Raw genomic sequence first — 26,673 nt, 5'->3', positions numbered from 1 at the left:
ATTTGTCACAACGTTTAAATGATGCCCCTAGTACAATGTATAACAACAATATTTTATTTGGAAATAAAGGTGAATTTTTTCAATTTTGTTGTTCGCTTAGACTGTATCACTAATTACAAGCCCATATTTGCAAAAATAACAGTAATATACCCTCATAAAATACATATTAAAAAAGTTGAGTCCCTATGTATTTATGATTTTTTATTTATGTCACTTTTTATTTTTTTATTTTATTTTTTTAAACAAGTGTATTATTTTGGTAACTATGGGAGAGGGTGGGAGGAAAGGGGTTAATTAATGAAGGATTTAATTATTTTTATTTAATCCAATGTAAGTGTAATTTTACTATTTGGCCACTAGAAGGCCCCCTACTTTATTCCTGTGTACTGGTGAACAGTGCACAGGAAGTAAGGCATGTGTGTGTTTACTTCTACTTGGTTAATGACCACCAGCATCTCACTGATGCCGGTGATCATTGACTACAGCCACTTTGATTAGCTTTGGGCACACCCGTTCCCATCTACCGATCAGTGCAGTAATGGATGACGACATAGAAGCTGGAGCATGCTCGCAAAGGGCGATGGCGTCGGAGTATGTATATCTATGCCTCTAAGGCTAAGATGAAGTCTCAAGGAGCGTAGATATAGTGTACTCGAACCAGGACACCTGAAGGGAAAAAAAAATTCCTAATTTGGGTACTTACCTCTGGATCCATCAGAGGCTTCCCCCGTCATCCTCCTATTAGCCATTCCAGCGCCGAGATCACCGCAAGCTCGTCTATAAGGGCTTGTTAATGGAGCTTGCACGCACTGTGCACACTAGCTCAGAGCTGAACAGGCTTCGTTTTTTCCGTCAAGCTCGAATGGTGGCTCCTTGCTACAGCACTGCGCAAGCCGTCTGCACCTGTGCGGTGCGGGCAAGCTCCGTGGAACTGTTCGGGGGTCCCAGAGCTGAAACAGAGGGACGGAGAGGGATGGAAGCTTCCCTCTCCCAAGGTAAGGATCTAAATTTTCCACCCAAAGTTCTCCCAGATTTACTTTAAAGAAGAACTTTAACCCAGGATTGAACTTCTTCCTAATCAGTACTAGAGATGGCCCAAACCTCCGATTTTCTGTTCGCGAACCGCGAACTTCCGCAAAAGTTCGGTTCGCACAAACTTTTGCGAACCGCAATAGACATCAATGGGGAGGCAAACTTTGAAAACTAGAAACATTTATGCTGGCCAGAAAAGTGATGGAAAAGATGTTTCAAGGGTCTAACACCTGAGTGTTTTCAGCGACTACAAGTGGGGAAAAAAAAATAAATTCAAAAAGACCTGATAGTTTTTGAGAAAACAGATTTTAAAATTCTCCTTCTGACCGTGGAAAAATTAAACGCCCGCCAACTTTAGCGGTTAATAGCAAAGTCCCTTTAAAAGCTAGAAACACCAAAATTGCTGGGAATATTAAAGGATACCCGAACTGAAATGTCACATAATGAGATAGACATGTGTATGCGCAGTGCCTAGCACAAAAATAACTATGCTGTGTTCCTTTTTTTTCTTTCTCTGCCTGAAAGAGTTAAATATCAGGTATCTAAGTGGCTGACTCAGTCCTGACTCAGACAGGAAGTGACTACAGTGTGACCCTCACTGATAAGAACTGCCCCTTTTTTACCTTTTTTTTGCTCTCGGAAGCCATTTTCTGCTAGGAAAGTGTTTTATAGTTGGAATTTCTTATCAGTGAGGGTCACACTGTAGTCACTTCCTGTCTGAGTCAGGACTGAGTCAGCCACTTGCATACCTTATATTTAACTCTTTCAGGCAGAGAAAGAAAAAAAGGAACACAGTATAGTTATTAGTGTGCTAGGCACTGTACATACACATGTCTATCTCATTATGTCACATTTCAGTTTGGGTAACATATAAGAAGAACAGTGGGAACAAGAGGTAAACATTTTTTTCAGAAAGACTTTATACTTTTTGAGAAAATCGATTTTAAAGTTTCAAAGAAAAAAGAGCCGATTCATTAAAAAAGAGCCGATTCATTAAAAAGAACCGGATGATTCATGAACCGTTAGTATAGCTTAGAATGCGTCCTGTGCAGGACGTATAGCTGCCGGCTCCCGCTGTCTCTCCCCACCTGCCTGCACCTGTCACCCTCACCTAGGCTGGCACCCGGAGCACCCATGGGTGCACTGGGTGCCAGCCTAGGTGAGGGTGACAGGTGAAGGCAGGTGGGGAGAGACAGCGGGAGCCGGCAGCTATACGTCGCAAAGGACTAGAGATGGGACGACGAATCCGGCGAATCCACGAATCCCTCGAATATTGGGAAATATTCGAGATTCGTGGATTCGAATCCCGACGCCATTTCCCCCTTAACGAATCCGCCGAATCCCCGCGCGCAACCGCCGATCCCCCGCTCGTCCTCTTCCGACCCCTCCGCGCCTCCTCCGCTTGCCCCTTGCATAGATGTGAGCATTGGCTCACCTAACACCTGGCCGGGATTCCCTACCTGCCGCCAGCGCAGAGCCGCAGACCCGCAGACCTCTTGCTTCCTCCTCTGTTCCCTCTAGTAACCGCCCGGCGCTTCAGTGATGACGCGTATGCAAATGCCGATCACTAGAGGGAACAGAGGAGGAAGCAAGAGGTCTGCGGGTCTGCGGCTCTGCGCTGGCGGCAGGTAGGGAATCCCAGCCAGGTGTTAGGTGAGCCAATGCTCACTTCTATGCAAGGGGGAGGCACGGGGGACGGAGGAGGCCGTGGGGGTGAGCGGAGGAGGCACGGGGGGAGCGACACCTACCTACCTACCACTATACCTACCTACTTACAGGCCCCTATACCTACCTAAAGGCCCCCTATACGTACCTACCTACCGGCCACTATACCTACCTACCTACAGGCCCCTATACCTACCTAAAGGCCCCCTATACGTACCTACCTACCGGCCACTATACCTACCTACCTACAGGCCCCTATACCTACCTAAAGGCCCCCTATACCTACCTACCGGCCACTATACCTACCTACCTACAGGCCCCTATACCTACCTAAAGGCCCCCTATATGTACCTACCTACCTACCGGCCACTATACCTACCTACCTACAGGCCCCTATACCTACCTAAAGGCCCCCTATACGTACCTACCGGCCACTATACCTACCTACCTACAGGCTCCTATACCTACCTAAAGGCCCCCTATACGTACCTACCTACCGGCCACTATACCTACCTACCTACAGGCCCCTATACCTACCTAAAGGCCCCCTATATGTACCTACCTACCTACCTACCTAAAGGCCCCTATACCTACCTACAGGCATCTATACCTACCTACCTACCTAAAGGCCCCCTATACATGCCTACCTACCTAAAGGCCCCTATACCTACCTACCTAAAGGCCCCTATACCTACCTACCTACATACCTACCTATACTTAAGGCCCTATACCCTGCTACCTATACTGAAGGTCCCTTTAACTACCTACCTACCTACAGGACACTATACCTACCTACCTACCGGCCACTATACCTACCTACCTACCTTCAGGCCACTATACCTACCTAAAGGCCCCCTATACGTACCTACCTACCTACCTACCTAAAGGCCCCTATACCTACCTACCTAAAGGCCCCTATACCTACCTACCTACATACCTACCTATACTTAAGGCCCTATACCCTGCTACCTATACTGAAGGTCCCTTTAACTACCTACCTACCTACAGGACACTATACCTACCTACCGGCCACTATACCTACCTACCTACCTTCAGGCCACTATACCTACCTAAAGGCCCCCTATACGTACCTACCTACCTACCTACCTACCTACCTAAAGGCCCCTATACCTACCTACATACCTACCTATACTTAAGGCCCTATACCCTGCTACCTATACTGAAGGTCCCTTTACCTACCTAAAGGCCCCTATACCTACCTACATACCTACCTATACTTAAGGCCTCTATATACCCTGTTACCTATACTGAAGGCCCATATACCCTGCTACCTATACTGAAGGCCCATATAACCTGCTACCTATACTGAAGGCCCATATACCCTGCTACCTATACTGAAGGCCCATATACCTTGCTACCTATACTGAAAGCTACCAATATTGAAGGCACCCATACCTAGCTAGCTATACTGAAGGCACCTTTACCTCGCTACCTATGCCTGGCTACCTATACTGCGGGCAACTATACCACGGATCGCACAATTCGTATGTGCAGGATTCGTTAGATTCGGGATTCGAAAGGTTCGAGATATTCGAGAACCTTTTTAGATTCGGATCCGGATTCGGATTCGAAGAAATTGTGGATTCGTCCCATCCCTACAAAGGACGCATTCTCTGCTATGTGGGGGGCGGTAGAGATCTTCAATCAACTTACTTGAAGATCGCAAGATAAGAGAATACTGTATTTGTGGGATCATTTACCGAGGATATTGGCGTGGGAATTTTTTTTTACAGGTACAGGTAAGTATTTCAGTTTAATTAAGAACATTAAAGGATTTTTTTCGTTGTTGTGTTTTTATTTCATTTAACCCTTTGTGGAAATGGGTAAGGGGTACTTTGTACCCCTATACTAATTTCTCCTGGGAGGGGGTGGGCATCTGGACTCCAAGATGCCACCATGAACCTCCCCCCTCTCCTGGGGCACCGGAGGTGGGGAAGAGCCCCTTGTCCATGGATTGGACAAGGGCTCAGGGGGAGAGGGGAAGGCTTGGCCGCCCCTCTCCCCCGGAGCCCCCCCCATACCATGGACCATGCGGGCTGGTATAGCTCAGGGTCCGAAGCCCCACGCGGCCGGGGCTCCGCATTCTGGCTATCCCTGCATGGGGGACAAGGGGTTACAGAGAGCTCGGTAGTTGGGACCCCACGTCATTTTTTTCCAGATTTCCCACACTCAGCACATAAAAATAATTAAAAAATATATTTTTTTTAAATATTGAATATTGGCCTTCATTGGGCTCCCTATTTCACTTTCAAAAATGTCAAATCTTTTCAAAGGACAATGGCTCAGCAGTGGCAAATTTTCTAGCATTGTAGGGACTTTTAGGGGGCTCAGGACTGGTGAGTTTGGGGCCCCTAGGCCAAAGAGGTCATAGCGTAGGGGCCCCAACACAAAAGCTTGTTTTTTTGGCAATGATGCCAGCGACGAATGTAAATCCTCGCCATGTCCGTTAGCAAAGTCTGAAGCTCACGACATGTCGCATGCAGGTAGAAGGCATATTGTTGTACTTGCACTCCAACGTTTGGGTTCCCTACATCTCTTCAAACCAGAGTTATGGGGGTGCAAAAGTGCTAAATTCCCCCATAGGCTTTCATTGGGACCTAGGTTTTGAGGGTACAAAAGCGCAGGTTTCTGCCGAACGGTGAGGTAAGGGCCCGAAACTCACCAGCCCCGAGCCTCCCTAAACTCCGTGCAAAGCCTGAAAATTTGGGGCCGCTCAGCCGTACCATTTGGCAGAAACCTGCGCTTTTGTACCCTCAAAACCTAGGCCCCAATGAAAGCCTATGGGAGATTTTCCCATAGTGAGAAGGAGAATTTACATCGAAACTTTAAAATCGATTTTCTCAAAAACTCTCAAAAAAAGGTCAAAAAAAAATGTTTTCCTCTCGTAGTCACTGCCCTCCTCTACATACCCTGTAAATTTGGTGTTTTTACTATGTAAGGGGACTTTGCTATTAACCACTAAAGACGGCGGACATTAAAGTCTATGGGAAAAATGCAAACAAGAAAAAAGTTTGTGGTTCACCGCGACCGCCGACCGCGAACCGGCCGAAGTTCGCCGGGAACCGTTCTCCGGCGATCCATTCGGGCCATCTCTAATCAGTACCCCATACCTCCTTTCCCACAAGAAAAAAGACCACCAGGGACATCTGTATGGCTGATATTGTGGTGAAACCCCTCCCACAGTATGATGTCATGACCATGGTCCTGACAGTCTGTGAACCTATTTGCATTGTGGGAAATTTTTCCAAGTGCCAAGCAAGCAGCATCTCCCTCTGTGCATAGAACTCTCAGTAACAAACATTACGTACAGATCACCTGGCAGAACTACAGATGTCATCACCAGTGGTAAATGTCGGAATGTAAATCAGGGAGAGGAAAGATTTTACAATGGGCAAACACTGACTAAATAATCTATTAAATAATATTGTAAAAAAAAAATTTGTATTCATTACCTTTTTATTCACTACAGTTCCTCTTTTTAAGTCTTACTTCAAAGTTTTCAAAAATTTTCAATAACTTTACCTCACTTGAGGGACCACAGAGAGCGCCATCATGTGGTTCTGGTGAAAGATGGCTGAGCACAGCACTGAAACTGTTAAAACCGTTAATCGTAAACAGCCCATCGCTGGTATTATCTGATCCTGCTTTACGATCGTTTGTTGTTGAAGATTTTTCCGACTGTGGCCTTGATGCTGTTCTTACACAATGCAGCAGAGATCACAGGAAACAGCAGCGTTTTCATCTGGAACTCTAACGGAATCAGAACAAAAGTACTCCAGCGTAGAGACAGAACATTATCGTGTGTCTCGGCAACAGAACAATCCAGAACACACTCGTGGGGTGGGCAGTTTATCTTGTAGACTTGCTGTGGTCCCCAAGGCCAGGGCCGGTTCTCTCATGAAGCAATGTGAAACATTTGCATCAGGCGGCAGTGATTACAGGGGCAGCGATTTTCGCTGGCGTTTTTCGGGAGTGATTTTTCTGCGATTTCACGTGGAAAAAATCACTGGACAGTGCAGCGATTTCTCTGCGATCGCGTTTAGCGCTTCTTTAGCACTGAAACGCGATCGCCGGGAAATCGCCTGAAAATTGGGCGATTTGCAGCGATTAGCGCAAATTGCCCAAGTAAGAATAGGCCCATAGGGTTTTATTAAACTAGCACTTTCAAATTCACCGGCTAAACGCTCTAGTGTGAATGGGGCCTTAGAGTAGGAGGAGAAGTGAGGTGAAGAGGTCATCATTGGGGAAAAGCAGCTTGTTGTGCTGTGTGAGGAGTGTGGCAGTGAGTGAGGAGGGGCGAGGCAGGAGAGCAGCATTGGGGGAAAGCAGCTTGTTGTGCTGTGTGAGGAGTCTGACAGTGAGGAGGGGGAGGCAGGAGAGCATCATTGGGGAAAAGCAGCTTGTTGTGCTGTGTGAGGAGTCTGACAGTGAGTGAGGAGGGGGGAGGCAGGAGAGCAGCAGTGTTTCATTTGACTTGCACAGCAGAAGGTAGGAGGTAGCAGTGGCGTAGCTAAGAAGCTGTGGGCCCTGCTGCACGTTTTACATTGGGGGCCCCCCAAGCATACCGTACATAACAATTGATTTGGCGCACCAAAACCTGCCAATGGCAACTACAGTGTCAGAAGTGCAAGAGGGGGATGGGAAGCAGTTTGTTAATGCTATTCAAAGCATCTATAGAAGTGAATATTATCAGCACAGGACCAATAAAGAGCTAATACTGTGGTTGAGGGCGGACCCTTCGGGGCCCCTCTGCCCAAGGACCCTGATGTGGTCACAACCTCTGCACCCCTATTGCTACGCCACTGGGAGGTAGCACTGCTGTCCTGACTGAGGAGGAATGGAGTGGCTGAGGGTGAGCAGTTTGTTTGTCACAGCCAGCCAGTGTGCTATTGTGCTGAGCTGCAGCATGTCATGTGAGAACATTAAATGAAGCAGAGTAAATTGTCCGGTGCTGTACAATCATTCCAAATTGGGGCAGGGGGCATCCTCACAAGTTTGCCTCAGGCAGTATAAAGTCTAGAGCCGGCCCTGCCTAAGGCTAGGTTTCCACAATTTCTCCAGGAAATTTTCGCAATGAAAATTTGCATGTGTATGAAAATCAATGATTGTGAATAGGCTAGTTACCATGTCATGTGAATGTTCGCATTAAATTGTTTGCGTGGAAAAAAAAACGGACAGCCTGTTCTATGTTTTCGGACGCCATATCTGGCCATGCCATACAGGATTCAATTAGTTAATTTTTTTATACGATTTTGATCTATTAGCTTATTTTATCAATCCTACACCATTCAGTTTTCAAAGCAATCAACCGGATTTTTCCAACACCTTTCATGAGATTTTTATAAAAAACAAACAAAACAAAACAGAATAACTGATCATTTTTTTATTGCTCGCAAAAAAGATTCTGTTCAATTTCTTCTCTATTCGATCATTTTGCTTGAATAACCTGGAAAATCAAACCATCTGATTGTACCATGATCTATCTGATGTGTACCACACAATAGGAACAGATTTTTAATGGATTTTAGTATGAAATCTATAAAAAATCTATTGAACCGCAGCATTGCATTGATCGATAAAGTGCAATGCTATGGGCTGTTGATCACTCTCAACCTACCCGCCGATTGACCAAAAAGTTGCGTGCAGAGCAATTAACCGGTTTTGTCTGAAAATCGAACGAGTGAACAATAAATCAGTAAGCGTATCTTTAGACACAGACAAGAAACATAACATTATATTGCACTTTTCTCCTGGCAGACTCAAAGCCCCAGAGCTGCAGCCACTTGGGCACGCTCTATAGGCAGTAGCAGTGTTAGGGAGTCTTGTCCAAGGTCTCCTTACTGAATAGATGCTGGCTTATTGAACAGGAAGAGCCAAGATTCGAACTCGGGTCTCGTCTGTGTGAGATCTTTACCCATTATTAGGTGATTGCAGGAGTAATGGTCCCCCATAAGTCACTACGAATGCGGGGTGGTCAGCCCATTGTGTGTTTTGCTCTATGTTGGCGCTATAGTAGGAATAATAAATATCGGAGGTATTATCTCAGTATTTGCTTTACACTCGCTTGGGAATAACAGGAACATTCAGTAACATCTCATTTCCTGACATTAAATTAACAGTTTACAGGAGACGGTATCATTAGGATGCCTTATATTTTACAGGCTAGCAGCTCATTTTCACATCGCCGCTAATTGCAGCGGATCTCGGAACGCACGGCGGCAAGAGGCGTCACTTGAGAAAGAGGTGTTGGGAAATACAGAGCGGGGGTTAGCGGAAGCGAGGGGGGAATCGCGGCCGCCGCCATTACTGGTCTTGGATTCCCCCCGCTGACGTAATAAGCCTCTGAGGCAGCGGTCACACTTATCCCTGCTGGTTCCGTCTGCGATTTTCCACACGTTCCATTCTGCGTTTTGCAACTTTTTGGGTTTTATCCTTTGAGTTCTTCCTCTGGCATTTTGTTGTTTGGGGTTTTTTTTTTTTATTTTCTTTTTTAGTAATTTTTTATGATTACAATTTTTCCGTACCCATCATTGAAGTTAAAGGACACATCCGAGCAAGTGAAAATAAAAAAAAAATGTACTTCCCTGGAGCTTCTTTCAGCCCCTGCCAGCTGTCCTGTGCCCTCGCCACAGCTCCCCTCCCCGCCGGTGGCCGGGGGTCCCCTCCAGCACAGGATATCGACTGCACCTGCACAAGTGGCTCTCAGAGTCGCACTGACATCATCCCGACTGTACTGTGCAGGTGCAGTAGTTGTGAGCCTGCGTAGTACAGCCCGGAGGACGTCCGATGACGTCAGCGCGCACCAGTGAGACGCACATTGGAGCCCAGAAGAGCCTGACCTGGCAGCCGGCCCGACCAGGTCGGGTGCGCCACCGAAGAAGACGGGGAGCCTGCGGAGCCCTCTGCACCTCCTGCCTGCCACGGGCTGGAGGAGGCCCCAGGTAAGTGGATTTGGATTTTTATTTTTTTCACAGTGTCCGTGAACCTTCCCTTTAATGCTGTAAACGGAGGTTCATGTTATCGAAGATCAGGGCTCGACAGCAAAGCAGCCCCAGTCTCAACCAACACCGCTAAGGATAGGGAGCTCAGACCTGAACAACTCAGACTGTGTGCGCAGCCTGGGAGTACTGATTGATGGGAAATTAAGCTTCAGGAATTAAATCTCAGCTGTTGTGAAACATTCCTTCTTTCACCTAAGGAATATTGCAAGGATTAAACACCTCATTCCTTCAGAGGATCTTCCAACCCTAGTTCATGCCTTCATCACATTAAGGTTGGACTTCTGCAATGTTCTCTACACAGGCCTTCATAAGAAAGACCTACACTGCCTGCAATTAGCACAGAATGCCGCAGCAAGGCTGTTAACGAGCCAATCCTGCCATTGCCAGATAACACCAACCCTGAGCTCACTCCACTGGCTACTGATAAAATGGAGAATTTTGTTTAAGATTGGCTTACTGACATTCAAATCCTTGCACAATCTGGGCCCTGGATACCTGAAGGACTTGCTGCAACTGCATCATACCCCCCACAATCTTAGATCAAAAAGTTGTAACACCTTGGTCACCCCCAGAGTCCACCTCAAAACCTTTGGAGACAGAACCTTCTGTCATGCTGCCCCTAGACTTTGGAACTCCCTGCCACACGCAATCAGAATAGCACCATCCCTGGAAGCATTTAAGTCTAAACTGAAAACCTACCTCTTCAGTCTGGCATTGATGAACACCTGACTATCTCCTCTGTAACACAACCCAGCCTGCAACCCTGTATTAATCTGAGACACAACTATGCGCTTTGAGTCCTATGGGAGAAAAGCTACAAATGTTATTTTATTCTATTATTGTATTACCCCACAGCTCTGTCCAGCCGATAACTCACTCTCTCCACACAGCCCTGCTTCTTATCCCATTTGATCCAATACTCTGAAGGATGGGACTTCAGCACACAGAAAGGGGGAGAGGAGGTTTTTTTGTATCCCTTTAGATATAAATATATGTATACTGTTATACAGAAGAGCTCCCTCTGGTGTCTGCAGCACATCTAAAGGAATGCGGAGGATGCACAGGACAGAAGACCCTGACTCATGCGCACAGCTCCCTGCCTCACTGCTGACCTGCTACACAGCTGGTGAATGACACTTACCGAGCAGGGCTTCGTGAATTGAAGCATGTTTGTTCGGTAAATTACCAAGCTTCTACCAAATTGCCATTGGTGAATTGTGGCCAATGCAGCTAATACAGTTGAGGCTAGGAACACACCCAGCAGAAACAACTAGCTTTGCGGAAAACGCAGCGCTGTTACCGCTAATGGAAGTCTATTGGCTGCATGAAGAAGCGCATATAAAAATGTATATAAAAAACGCATATATTCAAATATGCGTTTTTAAAATGCTGGTTTTGTTGCATAATATTCAAAAACGCATCAAACTGCACATAATGAAAGTCAGTAGGAACGCTGTATGCGTTTTTCATGCATTTTTATATGCTTTAAAAAAAAATTATGTATTTCCGCTTCCTAGTAATTTGCATAAAACGCAATTGGAAAATGCTTGAAAAACGCATATGCACAAAAATGCACGCAAAACGCTTGAAAAACGCACATGCGGAAAAAAACGGTAAAGCAAAGGCAGTAAAAACGCACACAAAAAAACCCGCACATGACGTAAAACTCAACCTTTCACGCACAGCCATGTGTGCACCCAGCCTCAAAATCGGATGCAATTTTGGTGTAACAATTGCGATTTTTCTGACTTACATTACCTGCGAATCGCACACAGAAAAAAAAATCACTGCAACATGATTTAAACAACACAAAAAAATAAGAAAAAAATCGGGTCACATGCGATGCCATTGAAATACATTAGATGTGCAATGAATGGAAAATCGCAATTCTTCACGACACACGCAAATTTTATGAAGTGAATGGCCCCTGACTTCCCCCAACTCCCTCTGAAGAAAAGGGTTCAGGATGACAGTAGGACTAGCAGCGTCTAGTAATGGCAGGCTCCATTATTCTTTCCAAAAAGGTTTCCTTTAAAATGATATCTGAAGTGAGAGGGATATGGAGGCTGCCATATTTATTTCCTTTTAAACAATACCAGTTACCTGGCAGTCCTGCTGGTCTATTTGGCTACATTAGTGTCTGAATCACACCAGAAATGAGCATGCAGCTAATCTTGTCAGATCTGACAATATTGTCAGAAACACCTGACCTGCTGCATGCTTGTTCAGGCTAAAAGTATTTAAAGGAAACCCGAACTGACATGTGACATGATGAGATAGACATGTGTATGTATAAGTGCCTAGCACACTAATAACTATACTGTGTTCCTTTTTTTTATTTCTCTGCCTGAAACAGTTAAATATCAGGTATGTAAGTGGCTGACTCAGTCCTGACTCAGACAGGAAGTGACTACAGTGTGACCCTTACTGATAAGAAATTCCAACTATAAAACACTTTCCTAGCAGAAAATGGCTTCTAAAGAGCAAGATAGGGGTAAAAAGGGAATTTCTTATCAGTGAGGGTCACACTGTAGTCACTTCCTGTCAGCCCCTTACATACCTGATATTGAACTGTTTCAGGCAGAGAAAGAAAAAAAAGGAACACAGCATACAGTAGTTAATTGTGTGCTAGGCACTGTACATACACATGTCTATGTCAGTTCGGGTATCCTTTAAGGCAGAGGATCAGCAGGACTGCCAGGCAACTGGTATTGATTAAAAGGTATTAAATATGGCAGCCTCCATATCCTTCTCACTGTAGGTTCCCTTTAATGCACAAGCATTCTTGTTTTGTTAGGGTGTGGGGCAAGGGGTAAATTAGTTAGTTCAACAAACCACACTGTGCCACGTTTCCCACCACTAATGCAGACTGTATGAAGCTTAAAATTGGGCCAATCAAGCGCACTACCTCTCAGTTTTGATTGATCCAAGCTACATACAAATTGTATTATATTTTCATACTATTTTATTACTATTATTAACATTATTATTATGTATTTATGTAGCGCCGACATCTTCCACAGCACATTACAGAGTATATTGTCTTGCCACTTAAAGAGAAACCGTGACCAAGAATTGAACTTCATCCCAATCCAGGGACGGATCTAGACCAAGTTGCCCAAAGTTGCGCCTGGGGCAAGGTCAGGTTTTGGCGCCTAAACTGCCATTCCCCATCCAAATTTTGCCGCCTTTTTAAGAATTCAACAAACTGCACCTGGGGCAAGAGACCCGCTTTTTGTACAAAAGTGGAGTAACCCTTGAAGAAGATACAATATATTTCTGCAGATACCTGTTTTAATAAAGTCAGTCTTCCTCCAATTTTACAACCAGAGAGGAGCGGATAGGAATTTCATGTTTGTCCATACTATTAAAGAGACACTGAAGCGAGACTAAATCTCGCTTCAGCTCTCATATATATAGCAGGGGCACGTGTGCCCCTGCTAAAACGCCGCTATCCCGCAGCTTAACGGGGGTCCCTTCACCCCCAACCCACCCCCCGCAATACTTGGTCGTAAAATGGTCGCTGGCTGTCTCTCTTCCTGGAGGCAGGGCTAACGGCTGCAGCCCTGCCTCCCAGTGCCGTCTATCAGACGCGCATCGCCGCCTCTCCCCCGCCCCTCTCAGTGAAGGAAGACTGAGAGGGGCGGGGGAGAGGCGGAGATACGCGTCTGACAGACGCGCATGGGGCAGGGCTGCGGCGGTTAGCCCTGCCCCAACCAGGAAGCGCTCCCCTGCTGCACGGAGGGGGTTTGGGGGGACAGGGACCCCCGTTAAGCCGCGCTATGGCGGCGTTTTAGCAGGGGCACGCATGCCCCTGCTAGCTATGAGGTCTGAAGCGAGATTTATTCTCGCTTCAGACTCTCTTTAACTAGACAATCAGTCAAGACCAGATAGAAATACAGATTAGAAAAATGAAGCCAGCATAAGCCGTACAGATTAATTAAGAATAAGCACATCAGTATAAAACTTTGGGTTCAGCGAAACTGTACCCAGCTCACCCCACTACGCCCACTCCACCAATTTAGCGTTAAGTGTTAAAAAATGGCGCACGCAGAGTGACTTACACTGATAACGCTAAATAGCGTTATAAGTGTTAAAAAATGCAGGGGGGCTAGTGTTAGGCAGCGGAGGTCGGAGGGGCAGAGTGTTAGGCAGCGGGAGGGTTTAGTGTGAGAGAGGCAGACACAGCTAGAGGGGTTTGTATACATTACCTGGTCCCTAATCGCGTCGAGTCTTCTCTACATTTCTTACTTAGTTTGAATGAGACCAGCAGCCAGCCAATCACCACGTGGCTTCAGTCCCCACATGGTGATTGGCTGGCTGCAGGACTCTTTGAAACCAAACAGGAAGTGGAGAGAAGACAGGATCGCCGGGACCAGGTAATGTATGAGAGATGCCTCTAATGACATCTTATTACTAAGGTTATTTAAAGTTTCAGGACATTTCTGAAACGTTGAATAACTTTAGTAGCAAGATGCCATTATCGGCATCACCCAGCGCCATTTTTCACAGACGCCATTTTTGACAGTACCCTGCCCTCTCCGGGCCATACAGTAGTTGTCTGTCATTCACCCTAGCTAGACTCTTCCTCAGTCACAGGAAAGAAGAAGTGTTTAAAGTGGTCACGAAACTGCCAGTTCTCTATGAAAATAAAAGTACTTTGGAAATAGAAACCGAGGCCATGAACACGGGGCAGAGCAGGAGTATATGCCGTACGTATATGATGGGTGATAACCCTGACTCTGTGTAGTATTTAATCTGTTGTCCAAAGTTGTAAAGAAAATTCAGACTTTACTCACCATGAAGAGAATATGGAATGTTTATCACCACCTCATGTCTGCAATAAATGATGTCCTGCTCCCGTCAGCGTTCCAGCGGCGTTCCAGAACCCTAGAAAGATAGGTGATACAGATCAGGCTCTGTGGGTTCATTTAATAGTTACATAGTACATGGTTATTTTAGTTGAAAAAAGACATACGTCCATCGAGTTCAACCAGTATAAAGTACAACATCAGCCTGCTCCCTCACATATCCCTATTGATCCAGAGGAAGGCGAAAAAACCCTTACAAGGCATGGTCCAATTAGCCCCAAAAGGGAAAAATTCCTTCCTGACTCCAGAATGGCAATCAGATAAAATCCCTGGATCAACATCATTAGGTATAACCTAGTAATTGTAGCCATGGATGTCTTTCAACGCAAGGAACGCATCTAAGCCCCCTTTAAATGCAGGTATAGCGTTTGCCATAACGACTTCCTGTGGCAATGCATTCCACATCTTAATCACTCTTACTGTAAAGAACCCTTTCCTAAATAAATGGCTAAAACGTTTTTCCTCCATGCGCAGATCATGTCCTCTAGTCCTTTGAGAAGGCCTAGGGACAAAAAGCTCATCCGCCAAGCTATTATATTGCCCTCTGATGTATTTATACATGTTAATTAGATCTCCTCTAAGGCGTCTTTTCTCTAGACTAAATAAACCCAGTTTATCTAACCTTTCTTGGTAAGCGAGACCTTCCATCCCACATATCAATTTTGTTGCTCGTCTCTGCACCTGCTCTAAAACTGCAATATCTTTTTTGTAATGTGGTGCCCAGAACTGAATTCCATATTCCAGATGTGGCCTTACTAGAGAGTTAAACAGGGGCAATATTATGCTAGTATCTCGAGTTTTTATTTCCCTTTTAATGCATCCCAAAATTTTGTTCGCTTTAGCTGCAGCGGCTTGGCATTGAGTACGATTATTTAACTTGTTGTCGATGAGTACTCCTAAGTCCTTCTCCAAGTCTGATGTCCCCAACTGTATCCCATTTATTTTGTATGGTGCTAGACCATTGGTACGACCAAAATGCATGACTTTACATTTGTCAACATTGAATTTCATCTGCCATGTATGTGCCCATATAGCCATCCTATCCAGATCCTGTTGCAATATGACACTATCTTCCTGAGAGTTGATGATTCTGCACAATTTTGCCAATTCCCTATCCATGCACACAGACTCTTCCCCAGTCCTTGCATCCTCAACTTTTGCACCAGACTTCTGTGGGGAACAGTGTCGAAGGCCTTTGCAAAGTCCAAGTATATCACATCTACAGCATTCCCAATATCCATATTAGCATTCATTACCTCATAAAAGCTGAGCATGTTAGTCAAACAGGACCTGTCTTTAGTAAACCCATGTTGATGCTGAGAAATAAGATTATTTTCTACTATGAAGTCATGTATAGTATCTCTTAGTAACCCCTCAAATAGTTTGCATACAACTGATGTTAAACTTACAGGTCTATAATTTCCTGGATCAGATTTTTTGCCCTTCTTAAATAATGGGAAAGCGTGGGCTGTACGCCAATTCACTGGGACTCTGCTAGTTGCAAGAGAGTCACAAAAGATAAGATAAAGGAGTTTATCTATAACTGAACTTAATTCCCTTAGGACCCGAGGATGCATGCCATCCGGGCCAGGTGCCTTGTCTATTTTTAATTTATTTAGTCTTGCCTTCACTTCTTCCTGCGTTAAGTATTTAATATTACAGTTAGAAGATTGAGACTCTTCTGCCACTGTAATTTGCAACAGTGCTGTTTCTTTTGTGAAGACAGAAGCAAAGAAAGCATTTAATAACTCTGCCTTACCTTCGTCATCCACCATTGAGTCCCTCCCCCCTCATCCTTTAGGAGTCCTATACAGTCAGTAATAGTAAAATAGTGCATCAGAATTCAAAAAGATACAATCTGTGCTTCCTGGAAACCATAGCAACAGCACATTGGTAAACAGAACAGCACCAAATTCTCAATTTCACATCACTAATTACGAATCCTTTATCCAGTTTTCTGCATTTTTTCCCCAAACTATAGACATAGATTTCCCCTCACTCTCCCATAGCTTGTTGAGAAGCTCAGTATTTTTATAGCCCTCATAATTCAAAGGTTGATTGATGTAGAACATACAAGGGGTCTTCCCACAGGAGGAGGATGTGTTGTGTAAATAGCAACGAATGCAAATAGGAGCTGCTCTAAATAAAACGGTCACATGACCAGTGGGTATGGCGACGCAAGGAAGGAGGGGCTTGCTGGCCAATTAGATGAAAACGCTCTGTTGTTCGCTCTCTGCAGCAAATTGGGGCCTGGCCTGGGAAGGACAACCCAGTGCTGGGCCGAAATTACGCATTAGCGTAATTACGCATCGTAATTCACTACAAATGCACCGTAAGCGTTACGTGTAAGGTTACGGTATTACGCGTAATTAATTACAAGTAGACCGTAGGTTATGTTATTACGCGTAACAAATTACGCGTAAGACAGTAAACTCCCATTGAAATTACAGTCTGCCGTAATCGCGTAATATTACGCTCCCGTATAATATAAAAAAGCCGCCGACTTTAAGGGTTAATAGCAAAGCCCCCTTAAGTGCTAAGAGCCTCAAATTTGGAGAATATATTAAGGAGATCAGAAGGAATAAGAGGAAAATTTTTTTTTTCAAAAAGACCTTATAGTTTTTGAGAAAATCGATGTTAAAGTTTCAAAGGAAAAATATATACATTTAAAAACCCGCCGACTTTAACGGTTAATAGCAAAGCCTGCTTAAAATGTAGGAACACCAAATTCACAGGGTATATTAAGGGGATCAGTGGGAATAAGAGGAAAACATTTTTTTTCAAAAAGATCTTATAGTTTTTGAGAAAATCGATTTTTAAGTTTCAAGGGCAAAAATGTCTTTTAAATGCGGAACATGTCAGTTTTTTTTGCACAGGTAACAATAGTGTTTTATTTTCATAGATTCCCCCAAGTGGGAAGAGTTTTACTTACTTCGTTCTGAGTGTGGGAAATATTAAAAAATGTCCTTTCGCCGGGCCCCAACGGTCAGGAATAAGTTACGCATCCGTACTGCTTGCAGACCACATGTTCCAAGGGGTAGGAATGGTATGTTTCCTTGCATGGCATGCCACATGTGTGGTAATGTCATGCGTGGTGATACATTCCATCACCCCACTTCAGGGGCTACTTTTCATATCCGTCTATATACACATGTGATTCTACTCACGTGGTGTATCTTATTAAGTGTCCCTGTAGTTACATCTATGTAGGTATGACTACACAAACCCTTAAAAGCCGTGTTTCATCACACAAAACTGCCATTAGGAATTACACGGCAGGACAAGCAGTGTCTGATCATTTTACCATGTGCCAGCATAGTGTAGCTCAATTCAAAGTGATGGCCATTGATGGGGTGCCCAGGGACTGGAGGGGAGGAGATCGTGTTAAGGAGCTACTCCGCAGGGAAGCCGGGTGGATCAAGAGACTGGGTGCTATGGATAGAGCAGGCTTAAATAGAGAAATTGATTTCTCTTTTTGTATTTGAATATATTTTTATAATATTCGTTCTACTGTTTACTATATTCTACATATGTGTGTTACTGCTCTTATACTTAATGTTGTTTTTATTTGCTTTTATCTTTCAGATCATCCTGACCTGACAGTCTATGTGGCAGCGCTCCATTGCGGACAGTGGGTTGTGAGTATAGTGCGGAATAAGCGTATGTATGTTTATGTTTTGTGTAGCTATGGCTACGCTGGGTTGCCGCACCGCCCACTGTCATCACGATGGAGCCGCTCGGTGTCCCCATTGGACGCTTGCCGGCTACGATGATTGGACGTTGGTGTGTCATGTGATCATGACGTCACTTCCGCCCCCGCCTGACGTGTACCTGGCGGTATTGAGTGCATTGGCGGCGCGTCTGGGGTCATCTGAGCGGCGGTTTTCCGCCAGCCTGCCACAGGTGGGTATATTTGTTTGAATCTCGTTCACCTGATTGGTGGTTATGGTGCATTAGTTGTTCCCCATCAGGTCCGCCTTGACAGTCTGGTCAGGATTGGTCATTTTTGGTTTCATGGCACCCAATGGGTGGTGCATGTGTGTATATAAATGTGATGTCATGCATTTTATGGTTGTATCTTCTTGTGCAACTTGACAAAGGCCTATGGTAGGCCGAAACAGCAGTCTGTCGTTGCTTGTGATGTATCATTAAAGTATTTGAGCTATAAACACACTGGAGTGGTGCCGGTCCTTGTTGGAGTTCATCATTGTGACCCCTTGGTACTGGGGTGGGACCGTGGCACACTTTTTTCATCTTTAATTCTTCGGTGCTCCTGGAATCACCTCTACATACAGTAAACTCCCATTGAAATTACACAGTCTGCCGTAATCGCGTAATATTACGCTCCCGTATAATATAAAAAAGCCGCCGACTTTAAGGGTTAATAGCAAAGCCCCCTTAAGTGCTAAGAGCCTCAAATTTGGAGAATATATTAAGGAGATCAGAAGGAATAAGAGGAAAAAATTTTTTTTCAAAAAGACCTTATAGTTTTTGAGAAAATCGATGTTAAAGTTTCAAAGGAAAAATATATACATTTAAAAACCCGCCGACTTTAACGGTTAATAGCAAAGCCTGCTTAAAATGTAGGAACACCAAATTCACAGGGTATATTAAGGGGATCAGTGGGAATAAGAGGAAAAGATTTTTTTTCAAAAAGATCTTATAGTTTTTGAGAAAATCGATTTTTAAGTTTCAAGGGCAAAAATGTCTTTTAAATGCGGAAAATGTCAGTTTTTTTTGCACAGGTAACAATAGTGTTTTATTTTCATAGATTCCCCCAAGTGGGAAGAGTTTTACTTACTTCGTTCTGAGTGTGGGAAATATTAAAAAAAACGACGTGGGGTCCCCCCTCCCAGACCTCTTTAACCCCTTGTCCCCCATGCAGACTGGGATAGCCAGAATGCGGAGCACCGGCCGCGTGGGGCTCCGCACCCTGACTATACCAGCCCGCATGGTCCATGGATTGGGGGGTCTCGGAAGGGGAGGGGCAGCCAAGCTTTCCCCTCCCCCTCCGAGCCCTTGTCCAATCCAAGGACAAGGGGCTCTTCTCCACCTCCGATGGGCGGTGGAGGCCGCGACTTCCTGGGGGGGGGGGGGGGTTCATGGTGGCATCTGGGAGTCCCCTTTAAAAAGGGGTCCCCCAGATGCCCACCCCCCCTCCCAGGAGAAATGAGTATAGAGGTACTTGTACCCCTTACCCATTTCCTTTAAGAGTTAAAAGTAAATAAACACACAAACACATAGAAAAAGTATTTTAATTGAACAAAAAACATAACCACGAAAAAAGTCCTTTAATATTCTTAATTAACCATTAATACTTACCTGTCCCTTTAAAAGCCAGTTCCCACGCAATATCCTCGGAAATATACTAATCAGTTACAATGTAACAAAGTTGTTACAATGTAACAACTTTGTTACTTTGTAACACCACCGCACCCGACGTCACTCGCCGCTCACCCGCCGGCCGCCGCATACACTCTAAGTCCCCGCCGGCTCCCGCCGTCCACTCCGCCCACACCTGTCACCCATATACATGCTGGCACCCATGGGTGCCAGCATGTATATAGGTGACATGTGGGAGAGGCGGGGAGGGCAGCGGAGCCGGCGGGGACTTAGCGTCCTAAACCCGACAGAGCTCTGAGCTATATAGCTCAGAGCTCTCTAAAGCATCTTTGTATTTGGGCTCCAAGGAGCCCCATTGGTCCTTAGCAGACCAATGGGGTTCCTTCTGATTTTTCCTCTTATTCCTTCTGATCTCCTTAATATATTCTCCAAATTTGAGGCTCTTAGCAATTAAGGGGGCTTTGCTATTAACACTTAAAGTCGGCGGCTACCTAACATTGATCCATGCGTCAACTTTTCCGCTTGGCAGCATGACCTTACGCGTTAATTGCTAGTAGGATTTTACGCGTAAGCCTATAACGTAACAACCTGAATTACGGTATTCTTACGAGTAATTGCGTAAGGGCTATGCGTAATTACAGACATGTACCGTAAATGAATGTCTACGCCGTAAGCGTAATTCCGTAATGCGTAATAGCGTAAAATTACGCGTAATGATCCGTAAGCGTAGCTTTTTCCATTACGCCCAGCACTGGGACAACCTAATGCTATCTGGGTGAGTAACACTGCTATACATGAACTTCTTCGCAGGCCACTATTTATGTCAAACCAGCGCTGCCCACTGATGCGACAAACCCTTATCCATGTATAAAGAGCGTTATTGTATAAAGAGCATTGCAAAAATCAAGCACCTCATCCCCCCAGAAGATCTGCCAACCTTAGTCCATGCCTTCATCACATCCCGACTGGACTACTGCAATGCTCTCTACACTCGCCTTCCAAAAAAGGACTAGACTAGAATGGAGGGTCCTATTCAAGATCGGCCTACTGACATTTAAATCCCTGAATTATCTAGGCCCTGGATACATGAAAGATATGTTGCAGCTACGTAACAATCCCCGCATTCTCAGATCCACAGGTTCTAATAATCTAGTCATACCCAGATTCCACTTGGAAACTTTTGGTCCCAGAGCCTTCTGTCATGCTGCCCATACGTGTTGGAACTCCTTACCTCAACAGATCAGGACAGCTCCATCCCTGGACGTGTTTAAATCCAGACTGAAAACCCCCCAGTTCAGTTTGGCATTTGCAGAAATATAACTTTTATTGTGTGAATACTTCATCCTACTACCAACTACTGAATCTGGGGAGCCTAAGTGCTTTGAGTCCTATGGGAGAAAAGCGCTATAGAAATGTTATTGTATTATTGTATTATTGGGAAGGATTACAGATAATATGCAAATAATTTCTCCTTGCATTTAAATTTCATGAAAATTACTTGCAGCTTGAAATTGAACCAATCAGATTAACTTCCTGTCAATATTTACTGGTCCAAGTTCAAGCTGCATAACATTTACACATAATTTGAATGCAAGGAGAACTTACTTGCATCTCCTAGACCATCCCTAGTTATTATAGTAAAGCCAGCACAGCTGTAGGTGTGCTGAAGCTGCAATTGCTTCTGGGAAGGCAAAAAAGATCTGGGCCTTGGGAAGCTGCAGCTTAAAGAGGAGTTGTTAGGTATAAGGTCTCAGAGAAAATAAACACATATATCAGTAGCTAAATATTGGCTGTACTTACATTACATATGCATTTCACTGTCCACGTTTGGATTTCACAGAATTTGTATATAGTATATGCAGAGATAGATGCTCCTGACAGCTCATGGCAGGTTCCATGTTTGTCTGTCTCCTATGAAGCCAAATGTGTCGTCATGTCCTCCCTGCTTCCTGATCACAGAAAAGCTCCTACTGAATAACACTAGTGTGCAGTGAATATTAATTAGCCATGTGGCTAGGAACAATAGCGGACTCCTGCAGTGTACTCTGCCTGGAGATTTATCAGTGCTGTGCCTGGACTGAGTTACAAGCTGCTGAAACTTGATCCTTTAACTTCTCATTAGCAGCCGAGGGGAGGGCCCCAGAATGCTTTGCAGTATGGTATGCGGCTCTCGGCTTCTTAAGAGCTTGGGTCTAACAGCTTTGCTGATAAGCACACATCAAATGTAAGAGAGATTTTTAACTACAGTATTGCCTTTTTGGCTTCCTTCTAAACTGTTTAACACAGGAGAATGGAGGTTTAAATTAGCTTCTGCAGCCTGACAGTTACTCTTTAAAGAAACACTATCGATTAACAGTTTTTTTTCAATTGAGGTAGGAAATGTTTGAGAAGTGCTGCTAAGCACTAGTTTATACATTTGCATTCTTATAGCTTTGTTTACTGTTTAATTCCTTTCTCTTATTTCTGACTGCAATTCTGAGGACAGACTGATGAGGGAAAGGGGGAATTCCCTCACAGTGAATCTGTTAACTCTGCGAGTGTGAGAGAGAAAGCTCTGCCTGTGTCTCTGACTGAGCTCTCTGCAGAGAGCAGAGGAAATGTATCTTACAGTGGGATGCGAAAGTTTGGGCAACCTTGTTAATCTTCATGATTTTACTGTATAAATCGTTGGTTGTTTCGATAAAAAAAATGTCAGTTAAATATATCATATAGGAGACTCACACAGTGATATTTGAGAAGTGAAATGAAGTTTATTGGATTTACAGAAAGAGCGCAATAATTGTTTAAATAAAATTAGGCAGGTGCATAAATTTGTCATTTTATTGATTCTAAAACCTTTAGAACTAATTATTGGAACTCAAATTGGCTTGGTAAGCTCAGTGACCCCAGATCTACATACACAGGGGAATCCAATTATGAGAAAGAGTATTTAAGGGGGTCAATTGTAAGTTTCCCTCCTCTTTTTTTAATTTTCTCTGAAGAGTAGCAACATGGGGGGTCTCAAAACAACTCTCAAATGACCTGAAGACAAAGATTGTTCACCATCATGGTTTAGGGAAAGGATACAGAAAGCTGTCTCAGAGATTTCAGTGGTCTGGTTACACAGTTAGGAACATATTGAGGAAATGGAAGACCACAGGCTCAGTTCAAGTTAAGGCTCAAAGTGGCAGACCAAGAAAAATCTCGGATAGACAGAAGTGAGGAATGGTGAGAACAGTCAGAGTCAACCCACAGATCAGCACCAAAGACCTACAACATCATCCTGCTGCAGATGGAGTCACTGTGCATTGTTCAACCATTCGACACACTTTACACAAGAAGATGTTGTAAGCGAGAGTGATGCAGAGAACGACTTTTCTCCGCCCACAGCACAAACAGAGACGCTTGAGGTATGCTAAAGCACATTTTCACAAGGCAACTTCATTTTGGAATAAGGTGCTGTGGACTGATGAAACTAAAATTGAGTTATTTGGGCATAACAAGGGGGGTTATGCATGGAGGAAAAACACAGACATCCAAGAAAAATACCTGCTACCTACAGTAAAATATGGTGGTGGTTCCATCATGCTGTGCGGCTGTGTGGCCAGTGCAGGGACTGGAAATCTTGTCAAAGTTGAGGGAAGCATGGATTCCACTCAGTTAGTATCAGCAGTTTCTGGAGATCAATGTCCAGGAATCTGTGACAAAGCTAAAGCTGCACCGGGGCTGGATCTTTCAACAAGACAATGACCCTAAACACTGCTCAAAATCCACTAAGGCTTTCATGCAGAGGAACAAGTACAACGTTCTGGAATGGCCATCTCAGTCCCCAGACCTGAGTATAATTGAAAATCTGTGGTGTGAGTTAGAGAGCTGTCCATGCTCGGAAGCCATCAAACCTGAATGAATTAGAGATGTTTTGTAAAGAGGAATGGTCCAAAATACCTTCAACCAGAATCCAGACTCATTGGAACCTACAGGAAGCGTTTAGAGGCTGTAATTTCTGCAAAAGGAGGATCTACTAAATATTGATTTCATTTATTTTTTGTGGTGCCCAAATTTATGCACCTGCCTAATTTTGTTTAAACAGTTATTGCACACTTTCTGTAAATCCAATAAACTTAATTTCTCTTTTCAAATATCACTGTGTTTATTGTAACAAACAACGATTTATACAGGAAAATCATGATGATTAAAAGGTTGCCCAAACTTTTGCATCCCACTGTATATGCAACATAAACATTTGTAATTGTGTGTGTGAAACCTGACACCTGACAGGCTTTTCATATAACTCTGCTTCAATATTACACTGTTCTTAGCATGTCAGACTGCAGAGATTCACCTCTGCAAATGAGACATTCCAAACGTAGCTCAAATCTACACACAATGACAGCTTTTGCCTCCGCTATTTAACATGGAAAGTAGGAAAATGTTTACACAGCTACTTAGACATTATTTATACATTGTCATTTTAGAACACCTGGTTTAATAGCGTCCCTTTAACTCCTTCCCGACCGCCTAACACTGATAAGGGTCCAGAAGGTGGCTTCTGCAGGACCGTCCAACGCCAATCAGCATCAAGTCCTGGGGCAGAGATTAGCGGACGCGCGCATTCCCGGTTGAGTGATGGAGCTCCGCTCCGTTAACAGTCTGCCAGCCGCAATCGTTGCTGGCAGACTGTAAAAAATAAAAACGTTTTTTATTTGTTGTGCAGCACTGCGATCTAGTGCAGCGCTGTAGTGGGGACAGCCCTGTCACTTAGCTGTCCCCTGGGTCGGCTCACTACGCAATCCCCTCTCATAGGCTTATGCCTATGGGTGAGGATTGCCCTGATTGGACCTCGGGGGGAGGGGAGAAAAATAATCCTTTGTATTTTTTATTTTTTAAAAACACTGTTAAATTAATCAAAATAAAAAAATAAAAAAAAAACATGCAGCAGCGATCAGAGCCCAGCAAGAGAAAGCTCTGTTGGTGGGCAGAAAAGGAGGCAAAATTCATTTTAAAGCTGCAGTGTGCTGAATTGTAAAAAACAGTCTGGTCACTAGGGAGGGGGGGGGGGGGGGGGGTGTAGGCCGGTGGTCCTTAAGTGGGCACCTGGACATGAAATAGGGGTTGCTGCATAATGAAAAAGAATCCTGAAAATGGAAGCTGATGCCCAAGGGAGTTGCACATGAAGGAGAGGTGCTGCTGTACAGGGATGGTACACATGGAAGAGGGGGCTGCACATGGAATGGGAGGGGGCTATATATTACATGGATGTTACACATAGAAGAGGGGGCTGCACATGAAGGAGAGGTGCTGCTGTACAGGGATGGTACACATGGAAGAGGGGGCTGCACATGGAATGGGAGGGGGCTATATTACATGGATGTTACACATAGAAGAGGGGGCTGCACATGAAGGAGAGGTGCTGCTGTACAGGGATGGTACACATGGAAGAGGGGGCTGCACATGGAATGGGAGAAGGCTGCTTCTCACGGAAGGGGAGCCACAGCATACTTGGCCTAGGGGCAAAAAAAACAGTATAAATCCAGCCTTGTGTAAAAGTTTCTGAACCATGGAGACAGAGAGCAGAGAATACCGGGTATCTTTAATACTAAGTCTTATACTGTTGCCATGGTTTCCAGCAAGTTTCCCAAAAGTTATAGCAGCTACAGACTTTAGTTATAAGAAATGATTTAATGGCATTCGGTTACATAATGACGCGCAAGTTCTGGAGATTTCCGTACCAAACCACCTTCCTTAAAAGGCGATTTCGTTTTGATGTCGTGATCGTCTCTAACTCATATATATCTCATTCATTTTTTAGTACTGTGTGTACAGGGGAGTTTGGTTTCTGAATAAATCGGAATTGGTTTTCCTAGGAATGAAAGCAGCAAAAGAGATTTAAAGGACCTCTGTCGCAAAAATCTTAAAATTGAAAATATATGTAAACCTATACAAATAAGATGTACAGTACGTATCCTGCAGAGTAAAATGAGCCGTAAATTACTTTTCTCCTATATTGCTTTCACTTACAGTAAGTAGTAGAAATCTAACAGAACCGACAGGTTTTGGACTAGCCCATCTCCTCATGGGGTATTCTCAGGGTTTTATTTATTTTCAAAAGCACTTAGTCAATGGCAGTTGCTCCGTCCAACTGCCAAAAAAGTGTGCAGCGAGCAGGGAGGCTGGTCAGCATCTTTGTATAAATCTTTTTCAAGGAGTGTCTTTATAAAAGAATAAACACCATGATGAGAATCCAGGGCCCCATAGCAGCTGCTGTGACTGCTATGGCTATTGCTGCGCCCCTGTGTATGTGCTTACATGTATTTTAAAGAAAACCTGTAACAAAAAAAACCCCTCTGGTGGATACTTACCTCGGGAGGGGGAAGCCTCTGGATCCTAACAAGGTTTCCCCCGTCCTCCTCTGTCCCTTCAATCCAGCGCAGGCGCACTAGCGGGGCTAAGGCAGAAATAGCCGAGCTCGATCGTATCCGCTCTACTAAGCAGGTGCGAGTCATTTTGCGCCTGCGCAGTAGAGAGAATCGATCTGGCTCGGCTATTTCTGCCTTAGCCTGAACGAAGAGCCACTACTGCACCTGCGGCGGATCGCGGTAGGTAAATATAGCCCGTGCCTGAGCACTGTTTGTCAGGCTTTGTCAAGAAGGTTTTGGGGGAGCCAGCGCTGGTTTCCCCCAAGCTACAGAGGACGGGGAAGTCTCATTGGGACCCTGAGGGTTCCCCCTCCGGAGGTAAGTATCCCCACAGAGGTTTGGGGT

General features: G+C 44.6%; 1 protein-coding gene across 1 annotated transcript in view; it reads right to left on the bottom strand.

Moving 5' to 3' along the window:
* The window catches only part of PTPN5 (protein tyrosine phosphatase non-receptor type 5), a 162,551-nt gene that overhangs the window by 96,082 nt on the left and 39,796 nt on the right, over positions 1-26,673 (bottom strand). The window contains exon 2 of the mRNA XM_068260874.1: positions 14,519-14,609. The gene's annotated coding sequence lies outside the window, so the exon portion shown is untranslated. The remainder of the gene's footprint in view (positions 1-14,518; positions 14,610-26,673) is intronic.

The sequence above is a fragment of the Hyperolius riggenbachi genome, chromosome 11 (assembly GCF_040937935.1).
Source record: "Hyperolius riggenbachi isolate aHypRig1 chromosome 11, aHypRig1.pri, whole genome shotgun sequence".
NCBI lineage: Eukaryota > Metazoa > Chordata > Amphibia > Anura > Hyperoliidae > Hyperolius > Hyperolius riggenbachi.
This window is presented reverse-complemented; position numbering and strand designations above follow the sequence as displayed.